Here is a 15,535-nt window from a genome sequence, read left to right on the forward strand (position 1 = left end):
ACTCGTAAATCTATTATTTTTTAATTTTTTTATCAATAAATTTCATAAAAGGTACATGTTTTTTAAAAATTCTATACATATCTACTTTTACACATCTAGTAAATGTTATCACTGTAACTCTCCAAAAAAAGAGACTAACTCTTGACTTACACTGTTGTAGTTGTTTATTTATAAGAGTTTATATAATTTTAAATACGAGTACATATGAAAAAAAAAACATAGAAAATGTAAAGAAAAATCATAAAACAATAATACATTCATACTAATTAAAATTTAATGTAGTTTTTACACGTGTTCAAAAAATTTCTTTAGATTTACTTTACATTTATTTATTGATGTATTATTTTTTATAGTTTTTAGTTCATTGGGAAGATTATTATAATTTTTTACACCTTATATAACAACATAATTGAAATAATAATTGAGATACGGTTTCTATAAACTCACTATACACTGTAGTAAGAACTAGGAGTAATAAATAATATACCAAATAAAATTGAGTGCTAAATTAAATAATACAAAAATTCACAATGAAAAAAACATAAAAATACACAATGAAAAAAATATTCAATTAATGTTATGTAAAAAAGGTAAAATAAAAAGATCTAACGAATCTAATCTATTCGTCATGTAAAGGACTGTAAATTAGTTAGATTAGTTAGGATTGAGGAAAAAACCAGTAACAAAACGCTCAGCAAATGACCCCACTATCTGATAACGAGTTGAGCTCGCTGGATAAACAGTAATCCCGCCAGTCGTTTATTTATATAGTTTGTGTATCGAAGGGACTCAAATCTCGGTCAGCGGTTCACTAACGGTAAGTGAAAACGCTATTCGTAGCAGTCAGCACTCTAGAACAGCTAAAGTGGATACCGATGACTCTCCTTACCTTCTCTCGACCGTAGTCTACACTGTCTACAGTCTGCAGCATCCAGTGAAATCGTCTCGCCGCATAATCTAAGCGTGAAATAGATCTTGTACGTGGTGGAGATCTACGATGATTTATTTTCTTCTGGCAATTACATGTTTCTACTTTCTGACACGTTTCATTCGATGCAACAAATTTGTGGAATATTGACTCTTTCAAAATGGAAAATCAGTCCACAAGATAGAAAGGGAAAATATCAATTGAATTTATAAGTATCTGTATTATTTGTGTAATTATTTCCAGCTAGGTGGGCAACGAGGAACTTCAGCCCTACGGGAAATTGGATACAATAAAAGTTTTCTCGCGCGCGGTTAGAGCGTTAAATTGTACGGCAAAGTTTCTTCAAAATGCACGAATTTTAAAAAATAAAAACACACTACTTTGAACGACGTCGCTAGTTCACATGAATCAACCAGTGATAAGAGAGCTGTGAAAGATATCCAGTTTACTTACCGTCAACGTACCAATCGGCAGAAAAATCGTAGCGCTGATATTACGATTTATAATTATAATTTTTCAAATTGGCTTAGTTTAATAGACTATTTACAAATCAAAAAAATCTCTGAACTCCTCATTCTCGACATTTTGTAAAAGCTCCATTTTGCACCCCTAATCTGGGCTCCTATTACAATTGAAATTAACAAAGTTATTTTCATTTGCCTAAAGTAAAATCGTGTTTTCTGTATAACATTTGCGTTCTTATGATTTACTAAAATATTTAAATTTTGGATGCCATTTTCGACGAGTTGTAAAGAACTCACTATTTGAAAATATAATAATAAATTATTTATTCGTTCATTTAAAATTATATATTTGTTTACAGATTCGTGAACTTGTGGCTTTTTAGGCTGTGCCCGTGTTAAGCCACAATAATTAACAAAAATAAAAAATACATAGTAAAATAAATCAAACCGTATTAACATGTGATACAATAGAATAACCATCCAGAAAAACAATGTACAAATAATAAAGAATAAGAACTAAACAATAAAGAATTTCAATAAAAAAATATTTATAAATAATACAAATTTAGTTACAGATGCAATATTTTTTTTTATTTTGTTTTATTTTAATTAAAATTAACAAATTACCACAGGGATGGAGAATACCTTAAAGTAGGGAATATGGTAGTCTAGGCATTTACAGGGCTTATGACCTGTCGTTGGCTGGTTTAAGTTGCCACTTTACACACTGTGTAACATTAACCATTTTGCCTATGTTTGAACATCCATATTTCTCAAATTCATCCATTTGTTGATTTTAGTGAAGTTAAATAGCTGAAACCTTTATTGTTGTGAAGAGATTCATTAGACTGAATTATTTCACATACTAGGCAACGCCTGAAAACAATTTTCCAATTTTCAAACTTCTTCTTGGACCTGTTGGTTTTATAACAATATTTAAGTTTGTCCAAATGTTAGTAGACTAAAGACTGGATTTTACCCCCTCGAGAGTCATTAAGATTAACAAATACAACAGGGATTTTAATTTAATTTTTATTATGGAAAAACAACAAAATTTTAAAAACAGAACATACATCCAGTTAAAGTTTTTCACGAATATAATGAAAGAACATGTTACACAATAAAAAGAAAATATTAAATATTATATTAGAAGAGACAACATGAGGACTGTAAGAAAGTTGGAGTTGAGGAAATAAAGTGGAGGAAATGGGAATCAAGTTGTGAAAAAGGGGGGTGCGAACCTCAGACCTTTGATCCGTGAGTCCACGATACTGGCCACGGGACCACAGCCCGATTCCCGATTGTTATCTTCCCATTGTAATCGGGGCCCAGATGATGACTTCTCGAACTGCTGGTTTTTACTAGTATCTACTTGGAATAATTCTTCCCAAGTGCCTTTTAACCATGTTTGCCTGTTTTTTTTAAGACTTTGCATCGCGTCCTGCTTCTGGCTCCCGCATCATAAGCAATATTTATAATAAACAGTTTGTGATATTATAGTGATGGTTTTGTAACGTACAGAAGCGGCCATGGTCTGACACCTAAATAATAGTACGCACAACGAAAATAACGTATTCCCAAGATACCTAGACAAAATATCAATAATTCGTTGGTTGTGACATCCATTTGAAAATCCGTTTAGTTACCAAGATTAGTTTAATAAATCTAGCAATTGCGTCATTGATTCGGTGGGTCTAATTACAGGTAGTGGTGTTCCGTAAAATTGTGTTCATTAAACTGTTCGATACCGATTAATTTACCAGCCAAATACTCCGGTCCAATGGCCACCCTCTTAATTATCCTTGGTCTTTATCATTCTTTTTTATGTTGTTCCGGGGTATGCATCCGGAAATGTATGCCAAAAATCGTCCAATTAAACGTGTTTATTTGTATTTTAAATGTAATTTAAGGTATATCAACTCTTTAAATTAAATTGATATCTTTAGAGATAAAAAGTAAAATTATTTATGGATAAAAATTATTTCGTCTCGCATACACACCTACAAATAAATTAATGTTTTTCCTGGTTTTGCACATAAGGGTATATAACTAGAGTAAACATAAGCGTTCGAAATATGTTCCCTCAACCTGCGGCCAATTGGTCCATGTTTGATAGAACGGACTTGAGTCCTTTGCGAGCGTTCGCCAGCTACTTTTCGAAGCTAGTTCGCCAGCTACGAAATTACTAAAATGCCTATATGTACGCTAAGATACTGCACAAATCGATCTTGAAAAGCGATGGTATAACCTTTCACCGGCAAGTAATGTTCTTATCTTAATCAATAATTGTTTAAAATAGCTATTTTAATGTCAAAACACAATTCGTGAGTTATCTCCTGTCTCCGTCTTGCTCAGTTAGTCAGGCGTAAAGCGAAACGATAAACAAAGGTGACGCGTATGCGAAAGGAAGCGACATACTAAATACAACTTACAGTAGACCGATGTAAACAGTCCGTGCTTTTGACTGTACTACTTGTTTTGCTTGTCAAAGTCGACGTGACGATACTTGCTATCTCCGCTGGTCAATCCCTTTCCTCAAGGGACGACTTTTTAACTCGGATTTGTATCGAGTTTTATCTCCATATATTATATCTCAATGGTTTTGCACTGCAAAACGTTGAAATTTGTAACGAAGTTTCACGCATTCCAATTTTCGCTTTTTATGGTGATTGGTAACTTAGGCACATAACACAGAGGAAGGTACCCATATTTTGTATAATGTCTTAATTTCGGATAGCGTGATAACTCTTAAACCATTATTCGAGTGGCACTGTTAACCACTGTCGGTTAGAGCTGTGGCCGCCATTTTGCATCGGGTTCGAGCCGTTTTTTATTTTTCCATTGCGATGGGTGTTCGAATTTTTAGAATCAAATGAATATTTGATGAAATGATTAACGACATGAAAACAAAATGGTATCCGAAACACGTACTTTCCTCTCTGAAAATGGTTAAAAATTAAAACACGAAAAAAAGAAATAAAATATCGTCTAGAATTTTGGAATAACAGTTGGAAAGGCATTTTTTTTACAATGTAAAGAGTGCTTAAGGTATAACGTATAACTTAGTGATTAAATGAAATTAGGCTTCCGATGTATCGACTTGAATAATTCATAAGCCATTAAAAATTACCATAAATATGTAGTTGGAAGGGTCGAAAGAGAAGGACTTTGTAAATACTGTTATGGTTCAATGCAGCGCAGCGTAAAAGAAACACGAGAAGTCTTTATGCGCTGTAGTTACATTGTCAAATCAAGTTCGCTATCTATTCTTGTAGAGCGTATCAAAGAAAAACTAATTGAGATTGCAGTGAATTATTTCCGATACCAAAGAGTTGTAGTTTTGTTCAGATCCGCTAGGCTTCTGTAACAATCCAGTTATCGGTAATCCGCCGTTATCCGTTGGTCATTCTGTACCCGAGAAGTCTAATGGCTTATCCCGTTACCCGCATCACGGTCGTTACTCAGAATAAGACTATTATGTGGAGTTGACGGTAGTTATAATCCATCAAGGCACAGTAATTTATTTCTTCTGGATTTCGATACGATACAATGTTGTGAATTCATAAAGTGCCTATAAGTGATTTAAATGACTGATTTAAATGTTTTTCGTTTCGCTAACGTGAAAACAGCATCCTTTTATTAGACCTTCAGAATAAAAAAAAACCCTGATTTCCACTTTGTGAGCTTTCTGTCAAGTCTTTAGTCTTCATAGCTTTCCCGATTGCTTAATACTAACTGGTGCTACTGCTAAATGCTTTGTGATTAGCCTATGTTATCTGCTCAATATTACTATGCACTATGCATAATAATGTCTACACTTTTAGTAGTTATTAAGTAGGTGTATTTAGATGTACTGAAATTATCAAATTTACAATTTCAATCAGTTATGTGTTTTTACAGGGTGTTCTTTAAACCCTGTCACATCCGAAACCACGATGATAGTTATGGGCAGGAAGACATATTAGCACATTAAAAAAATATTTAGAACAAAGAAAAATTTGAAAAATGAAATATTAAAAAAAACAAATGGTTGCTTACTTCTGCAGGGGAGAAGTGAGGGGAGCGCGGCGAAGTATCAGACTCCCCTCTTCCCTCTTCTCGTTTCACCCCTGCAGAAGTAAGCAACCATTTGCTTTTTTGATATTTTATTTTTTTTAAAATTATTCGTTCTAAAAAAATATTTTAATGTGCCAATATGTCTTCTTGCTCACACTGATCATTGTGGTTTCGGATGTGACACTGTTTAAAAAACACCTGTATACACAGTTTTTCAGGAACAAACAAATTTTTGGAAAATTGCATTTTTTATTCAAAAAAGAAATATGGATTAAAATTATTTTTGACCAACGAAACGATACGCTCCGGACGCGGATTAGGGAAGGGGTTAGGTAGGGGAGGGAAAGAGGTTTATGGTTAGGATGTTAGTCCGAAACCTAAAGGATTTTCTCCATTTTAAGTGAATGAATTTTTTCGTCAAATAAAAGTAGTTTTTGAAAAAAAAAAAACGATTTCTTAAGTTCACCACGAGGAATGTTTCTCTGAAGTTTTGCGGTCTGGAGTGCTATTCTGAACCGCTCTCGTGGCATGAGAAAACTATGTAAATACGCGAGATAATATATAAACCAGTATATTCATATAAATCGACCTTGGCAAATAAATGCTTGTCACAAGAGGCAAAATTGGCAGTTCACAACGGAGTCCCTGATGTATGGGAGCGAAGTATGGACTTGGAAAAACAGGGATGAAAGTAGGCTGAATGCTGTCGAAATGCGATCTCTCAGGCGAATGTGTGGTAAAACTATGTACGATAGATGGACAAATGTTGAGATCCGTACATTATGTAAGGCTGAGACAAGCATTATCGACAAAATCAAGAAAGGAGCTCTGCGCTGGTTTGGACATGTAGAACGAATGGACAGCGAGAGAACGGCTAAGAATATTTACAATGCGAATGTTGATGGATGCAGAAATAGAGGAAGACCGAGAAAGACATGGCATGACCAATTCCAACAAATACTTAAAGATGGACATGTCAAAAGTCGGAATAATCGGCGCGCGTGCATGAGAAGACGTATGAATGTAGAGGAAGCGAGATCTGTATGCAAAGATAGAGTGTTGTGGCGTTCTATCCTCTCTGCCTACCCTTACGGGGAAACGGCGTGATGGTTTGTTTGTTTGTTGTTTGTAAAAAACATCACCTATTGCCTCTGCAAAAACGTCGGGAAATAACGGATATAATTTATTTACTTAAAATTGCCTCTGGTTCAATTGACTGTCCTGAACTACTATGCAAACTTTCTATCAATGTTCCTTCCAAGTCATCTAATTATAGGCAAAATTCATATTTATGGCGAACTTTTAATAATTTTAATGTAATAAATAAATCATTTAACATAGATTTATTTTAAATAATCTTAATGACGTACGGCGTTTGCTTTCGAAATAATTCGTAGTATTTTTTCTTTTCTTTTGAATTTACATTTAATTACTATTCATTTTATGTTAGAGAATCTTTTTTAACTCGCTGTGATGCTACTTGTGAAAACCTGTAATTGGCTTATTTGTTATTTGTTTTGTAATATATATAAAAGATAATTATAGCTGCTAAATAAAAAAATACGGCCGCGAGAGCGTTTGGAATACCACCCCTGGCCCTTAAACACCGTGTATAAGAATTGTTGTAAAATTTATTTTTAATATTGTAAGCATCTATTTACTAGGCACCTAAGTACTTTTCAATTTTCCAATTTTTAATGGATGCGTAGCAGCCACAGTGAGGATGGAACGCGCCGACTATATGGGTCTTTATGCGTCTAGTATTAAGCCTGAATAAATTGTTGGTTCTCTCTTCCCCGCACCTTTTGATAAAATCTCGAAGTGCTTGAAATAAATTGTGCATTTTGATTTATCAAGATATAAAACTTACTAAGACAGGACTATTTTTTTTACAAATATTTTTTACATTAGTTTCAGTGGGGTCTCGAATAGACAAATTAATATCCGTTCTAGGGGCCTTACTTGATGAGGTTATGTCTGCGCACACAGCCAACGAACTCTGTAGTGGTGCCTAGTGTATATCTATAATTGTACCTATTAAAAAAATACACTTAAACAATACTTAATTTATTTATTATATCCCAGGAACAAGACCAACTGTCTGTTCAGAACTCAAACCTAGGCCGTGGTCGTCAATCAGTCGTTCTATCCTCCAGTATACTGATGACTGATTATTTTAAAATACGACTTTATTAGTAGATAATTTGTTTGATAGGAATAAAGATTAATAATTAATACCTCAGCGGATATTCCTTTATCTATAAGCTCGCCTTTGTGATAACCATGCATTTTATTGTTTTAGTGGTACTCTTATAGTATGATATTCATATTAATATTAGAAATCTATTACAGGATTATATTATTTTTATGAATAACGTAAACTTTATCTCTTATCACTAAGTGGGTGACACAACCCGTATCACTATGGTTAAATCCGCCGAGAGTTTGATACGAATTGATAATTTTGTGATACGTCAATATTGTTCTGAATTTATCAATAATGGCTAGTGATCAGGGCCCCGATTACAATGGGAAGTTAACATTTACCTTCCATTTTATCTACAGAGTAAATTTAAGATTTCTGCATGAAAAACAGAATATGCATACATTTTTTTTCTTTTAAACGTGTTCAATTATAGGTTACCGACGAAGATACTTTAAATGTTCATGCAAATATACTTATTTTCGTACACAAATTTTGGGTTTTCTTTATAGACAGTTGAAGATAACTCTGTTAACTTCCCATTGTATTCGGGGCCCTGGGCCGCGATTATGAACGACTATCTTCATCGGTATATACTGAGAGGCCCTTTTCACACATTCCGCGCAAATCCACCCGGCCCAGTAATTTTTAATACATCCTACAAACGCATACAAATGTGTCACCTTTCGTAGGGTGTACCCGGTAAAATTACTGGGCCGGGTGGGTTGGCGTGGCGTGTGTGAAAGGGGACAGACGGTATAGACTAGTATCGATATTTATGTACGAAATGTGTATATTTGTATTAAAAATTCAAAATACATTCGTCGGTAACTGGTAATTAAACATGTTAAAAAAAAAGTAAAGATATTCTATTTTTCATACAGAAAACTCAATTTTACTTTGTAGATAAAATTGAAGATACATTTTAACTTCCCTCAGAATACGTACCCTGGTGTGTTAACTACTCAATTTCGATTTCTAAAAAACTTTCATTGCTTCCTCATTCCAATCTCGTGTTATTGAATACTCAAAACCACAAGTTATAATTTAGATGGTATTTGCGGCATTTATACTCTGGTGTCTGGCAAATTATTTTTACTAAATTATAATTTTAAAAATACAATCTATGAGAAGGAAAATAGTCAATCATATTAATAATCACTAATGATTGTTATAAAATTATAGTACAGTCAATAGGAAAAATTACGTTCCTAAACGATCAAGAAAAACTTGGATGTATTATGTTTTTTTGCCCCTTTATACTTACTATACCTACCGAATGGCAGTCAGCAAGGAAGGAAATCAATCAATATTCCCCGCTTCCAATTCCTCTCGGCAGCAAGGTGCAGCTTTGTTGAAAACCCTTAATCATTAGAATAATCTACCTAATACCATCTTTTAATTTTGCCATCTTGGATATCTAGAGAAATGATCATCTGTGCCTCGATTATGATGGGAATATAAAGACGTCATATCTTCACCTTGACGGTATAGTTGAAGACAAATTCCCTCTAGCGATTATAAATATATACTACCGACCCCCCACCTTCAAGTTTTGGGTAGGTATATCGATATGAAACAAGGGGAAGCGTACATCGCGGTACACATATCTACGCTCTAAAATGACATAGCTTCAGTATGACGTCATAGTTGATAATAAAAGTCTCCCGACCGACTATAAAGGTACACTACCGATAACCCCACCATCAAGTTTTGATGTAAGTACATCGGTTTATACCGACGGGTCTAGAACCCCTCGATACGTTTATCTACGCATTAAAAGTGTCAAAAATTTTGCTCCACCGTGTATTTTTTCCTTTAATTATTATTTATTAAAACTTTTAATCGTTTTGAGGTTGGCTCTTTTTTTCTTAAAGGCCCTTTAAAATATGAGAGAGAAATAAGTAAATTTTGAAGTCGAATTAAATTTCGACATAACTGTCACTTTAATAAAACGAACGCCTAGATGTGAAAATAATGTCGCTAGATTCTGTCCTATTAAAAAATAAGAGTATCTAGGCGTTAGAAATTTACCACTCTAAAAAAAATATTTAGTTATTTTATTTTTTCCATCTGTTTTACTATCTCTCCGAGTGTATGTATCCAGAAGTTAAAGGAGCCGGATTTGTAGTCGATTGGTAGATACATACAGACGATCGTTAAGCGTACTGTCTTGGTTATTTATAAAAGTCATACAAAATGCATGTTCAAGTGAGCATTTTTTGCTTGAATTGGGATTTATTGGAGTTTATAATCGCTTTGAAGTGAGCGCTTTTTATTACAAAAGCCTATTGAAACTATATATGGGAACTATTTTAAATGTTAATGACGTAAGGAACGCAGACTAATTGTTTGTGGTCATTCCATTGGCTTGTTTCGATCATATGATGTCGATATGACTAGTAGGTAGAACATACCGAGGTAAGATACAGATAGTATAGAAGTTAAATATACCGTCTCGATATATACAGATAAAGATAGCGATCATAATCGAGGCACTGATATCGCACCCAATAATCTCGAGCAGCCGGTACCGCTCCGTTGAGATTTTCTGCCGTTCCGCAGAAATACTTTCCGCCTATTTTAAAACTAAAAAAGCTATTTTATTTTATTTGGGAAACCAACATGCCCGTTATTATGTAATATTAAAACCAATAAACAAAATACTACATAAAAAAAGTTTTTACACGTCCGAATTTTTTTAATCCTATTTTCACCGGTCCGCAGACTTAAAAAGGTTGGGAAACGCTGGTTTATTGTACCGCAACTCCAAATGCCTCAAACTGAGAAAAAACGACTTAAAAGATTTTGACATTCGCAATTTTTGGACCACATCATTATCATTCTCTTTCCGCACCTAATGGCGCATAGGGAACTGCATTGGAACACCAATTGCAGCGTATCTAGATTTTAGAAAAATGAAGGTAAGATGATCAGTCTTACGCTTCATGTACCATTCCAGGGAATATCAAATATTCTAGTATAAAACGCCTTTTTAAATGAACCCGAGACCTCTTGTATGGTAGACAAATGCGCTGACCATTACACCACGAGGCTAATCACAGATCAATATGTAAATGTTGAATCGGGTTGTGGTCCCGTGGCTAGTGTTGCGGACTCACTCATCAGAGTTCCGAGGTCCGAACCCCACTCTACCCTAAATACCTCTAAATATTCCAGTGTAAAAAACACCCTTTTAAATAAATATTTAATATCAACCATGTCAGGAATCGAACCCGAGATCTCTTGCATGGTAGGCAAACGCGCTGATCATTACACCACGAGGCTAATCGCAGATCAATATAAAACAATGTAGTCGATATAATTATTCATTATACTACAACATACGAGTATACATATACATGTATTGAATAACATCAATTATTTATTCAAACATATGTTTAATTGTTAATTTTGGTATGGATGTAAATAAATATTATGTTATAGTGCCATTATGCACTCGTGTGCGGTTTTGATGAACATTTTGGCCCTTACTTATAAACCTAGTATAAAGTTATACCAGGTTTATAAGTAAAGCCCTTTAGTTATGGCAGTTTGGCACAGTGTACTAGATTCCAAATTCTATTAAATTTAAAGTTTTTTTTATACTTGTTTTACTCACGATCAAAGTTACATGGTTTCACCTTAAAAATGTATATTGGCTGATTTTATTTTGTTTAGTTCTGTAGATAATTTTTTGCATTTTAAATTTCTTTATTTCAATATACCTAATTTATTTTTGTCTTTCAGTTATTTGTTTTCAGCGACGTGACGTTGATGTCATTGCATTTTTACACGTTTGCCGACAATATATTATACATGCATGCTCATTTGGATGGATATTTATTTATTATTAGGCCCAATTACAGTGGTGAATTACATCACAGAACACCCAGGCTTGAGAAAAATCACATTTTAATTTTTGTGTTCTCATCGGGAATCGAACCCGGAACCTTTCGCGTGTGAGTCAAGCGTCTTGACCACTACACCACGGAGACCGCCTAATGCTTTGCACTTATTTATAAAAAAATGTATTTATATACCTAATTTTTTTTTTTTTAATATATGTGTATTTTGTACTTAAATTATTAATATTGTTATCCCACAGCAAGCACAAGAAGTTGCTTCTTTTTTGGTGTGGTATTCCGTTTCGTTTTTTATTTTTGTACTTTTGCTTTATTATGTATTTCTTTTTGTTAACATGTTGTAATTTTATATTATATTAAATAAAAAATATTTTAAAAAATTTAAAAAAAAACCTCTATAGGAATATTCCGTCACGTTAAGCGATTTATCCTTGAATGCACATTGAAAAAATGCACCGATACATTTACGTACATAAATAACTCAAACCTCAAATTATCGATAAAACAAGCGATGAAATCGATTTAAATATGTTTTTATATGACAGGTCAACGGTTTTGCAGTGTAGGTTAAAAAGAACGGTTATGCTCTACAGAAGTACCGTTTTCTATGAAGGAATTAAAAACTATTAGAGTTGAAAGAAAACTTTCGGAAGACAGATGGTGGCATGTCGAATCTGAAGATCTTATCTTGTAAATAGCTTTTTGGTATCGATAGGAAAATGTTTTTTAGATAAATCTCTACTGGAGCCATTCCATTTTATTTATTTTCAAGCGTACCTACTGTTACTATTCGCCGCGGAGTAAAAACTTCTATTGATTCGCGGTTTTGATATTGGCTTCTCGTTTGTGCATTACGGCGTCACGTCATGCGTCACGGCAAATTGAGATTGCTATTCATCTGTACTTCACTTACATTTTCATATTGTTTTTTTATGATGTAAGTTCACACGGAGATATAGTATTCAGAATCCACTATCCACTAAATACCAGTTGGAGTCACAATGCAAGTAACACGCGATATAATACTGTAAATAAGTGCATATATTTAGCGCAATGATACGACTAGTCGCGTTGGTCTGTGGGAAATAAGATGAATCTTCCACTTTAGACTTTCCCTTTTTAAATCTCTTCAAAGAAAAAAAATATCCTACGAAAACGAGAACTGTGATATTGGATCTGAATTTGAAATATGTCGCTAGTGCTAGCCCTGAACTTCTCTGTATGTAGTATTTAAAAGCATTCAAGTTTGTTAATGAAAACTTATTGTAATTTATTAGAAAAAAAATTGTGGATTTAGTAAATTTCTGTAATATTCAAACCCAGCATAAGTAGAGAGAATAGAAAAATACCATACCTTGAATATGGATGTCAACTACCTACTTGCAGAATGGTAAATTTTACTCAGTGTGTAAAGTGATCACTTAACCCAGACGTCGACAGATCATAGCTCTGCAAATGCCTACATTTCCTATTCTCAACAGCTTTATCTCAGTTGAAAAAATATCCAAATTTATCTTATGGTTAAAACAACTTTATTACTGGCGAAATACCTCTCTCGTTCCAAAATTATACGCGGTTGGAATAAAAATACTTGACCTCTCCCGATTTCTTTTGATTCCATTTTTTTAATAAGACGTCCATTATTATTATTTGTAGCGAGAGAAAAACTTTTCTCGTATATTTCTATGACTATCATACGTCAGTATAGCATCTGGCAAACGTAATTCTAGTCATATTATATTTTCACAAAATGGCAGTTACAAATTAGTATTAGTTTTGCAAGATTTGCTTGTTCATACAATAATTATTATGCTGTAACAGCACTTACTATTATACTTAAACACAATGCTCTTTATTTTATTGTTCATGAATTTTATATCGTACGAGTGTCTTTCTCGAGTTTATTTGTTTACAAACATTTCCTCCTTTCTCTTACTACCTATCTTAGGATATTTTTTATTCATAAAAAAACAGGGTCTTACTCATAAACTCAGCGTAAAATTACGGCTAAGTGTAGTGGTATAATTCAGATGGGAATACCACTCTTAGTATAGTGGTAGAATTCGAATTACACCACCATGCTTAAGTGTAACTTTATGGCAAGTTTATGAGCAAGGCCCACTGTATATTTAACATAACTGATTTTACATAGCAATCATTATAATGGGAATGGGTTGAAAACTGTTAACCACTGTCAAAAGACGAAAGGCCGCGTACTTTAGCCATATATTCCGTTGGAAAAGATATTCCCGTCTAATAATTTTACCTCTATTAGACGAGCATCAACTTATTGATGGTGGTTATAGTGGCTCAAACCTTGTTCGCCCCGCATTAGAAACAGTTCGCAGGGGAAGGGTAGATAGAGGGTAGACGGAGTATGGGACGTAGAGGAACATCATGGCACATCTTCGGTAGTGGTTTAGATGCAACAATGCTGTTGCTGGAGTTCTAGATGGTCACCAACCTCGCACGAGGAGAAGAGTCATTATTCAATCCTGAATGGAATAAAACAATATGAAGCTCGGTATCGAAAGCATTAAAAATGTTATAGCCGTTATTACTTTACAAGCTGGGCCTTGATTATGAACGTTATCTTCATCGGTATATACCGAGACGCTATAAACTAATATCAATATTTATGTACGAAAGTGAAAAAAATATTGTAAACATATTATATTTTTCATACAGAAAACTTAATATTACTTTGAAAATTTTAAAATATTAAAGTATTACGAAATGGAAAAAAATATTTATGAAGAAAAAAACATATCAAAATTTAAAATAATGGTCAAGACATATGTGATAAACAATTTATAAATTAAATATATTTGAAATGTTATTATTAGAACACACATAACAATATGTATGATATGTGTGCCCTACTTCAAGATTTAAATAACAAAAAAAAAAAAAAAAAATTAACTATCAAGTCGAGTTTTCTTCGACTGTCTATAAAGAAAAATCGATATTTCTGTACGAAAATGAGTATATTTGCATGAACATTTAAAATATCTTCATCGGTAACCTATAATTGAACATGTTTAAAATAAAACAATGTACGCATATTCTGCTTTTCATACAGAAAACTCAATTTTACTTTGTATATAAAATTGAAGGTAAATATTAACTTCGTAATAACTGTAATCGGGGCCCTGGGCCCGTATTCTAATGGGAACTAAATAGTAATCTTTAATTTTATCTACAAAGTAAAATTAAGTTTACTGTATAAAAAAAAGAATATGTTACCATTTTTTTTTCTAAACATGTTTAATTACGGGTTACCGACGAAGATACTTTGATATTTTATATTTTATCATTTTACTCCTCTTTCAATTCATATTATAAGATCAACAATTATATTCCAAAAATTATGTAAGGTAGATAACTAATAAACTGTATGGAAAGTGTGCATAGTGGACAAAGGAAAACGTAGAATATTGTGCATAAATTTTCCCGTGAATATAATAATAATATATACAATAATAACAATAATTGTAACTTGCATTCCTGCGTGGAATTTCGCCTTTATGTAGTTACTAGATTCTTTACCCGGCTTAAATATCAAAATAAAATATTTTTTCTTTGGTTGTGATAAATATTATCCTGTTTTTGTAATTTTGTTTACCTTGCTATGTAATTTCATCTTAAAATAGTACGAAATTTTGAAATTACACGTCCCTCTACGACTTACCATTAATCGGTTTTATTTTACATGTACCGAAAAAGCCCGATAAAATATGACTTGGAAACAGCACAATTAGTCTAGAAATGGCATTTTAAATGTAAATTGTAAATTTCTCGTTGCTACGACGTACTGTTAAAAGTTCGCTTTATACCAAGGAAGGCCATGAAAAAAATGGCATCTTTGGAATAGTAATAAAAATGGGCCGATAAGATTCTAAGTGTATTTTCCATTTTTAAGCATTCCTGTTAGAACCTGGATAATTATACTATATTCATGTGTATTGTACACCTGACTGCAGATAAAGAATTTTTTAAATTTGTAATAAGTTTTCTT

General features: G+C 33.1%; 1 protein-coding gene across 1 annotated transcript in view; it reads left to right on the forward strand.

Moving 5' to 3' along the window:
- Positions 1–15,535, forward strand: part of LOC148276459 (myosin heavy chain 95F-like) — an 84,566-nt gene that overhangs the window by 34,533 nt on the left and 34,498 nt on the right.

The sequence above is a fragment of the Micrasema longulum genome, unplaced genomic scaffold (genome assembly GCF_059751315.1).
Source record: "Micrasema longulum isolate JH-2025_06_02 unplaced genomic scaffold, ASM5975131v1 h1tg001215l, whole genome shotgun sequence".
NCBI classification, from domain to species: domain Eukaryota; kingdom Metazoa; phylum Arthropoda; class Insecta; order Trichoptera; family Brachycentridae; genus Micrasema; species Micrasema longulum.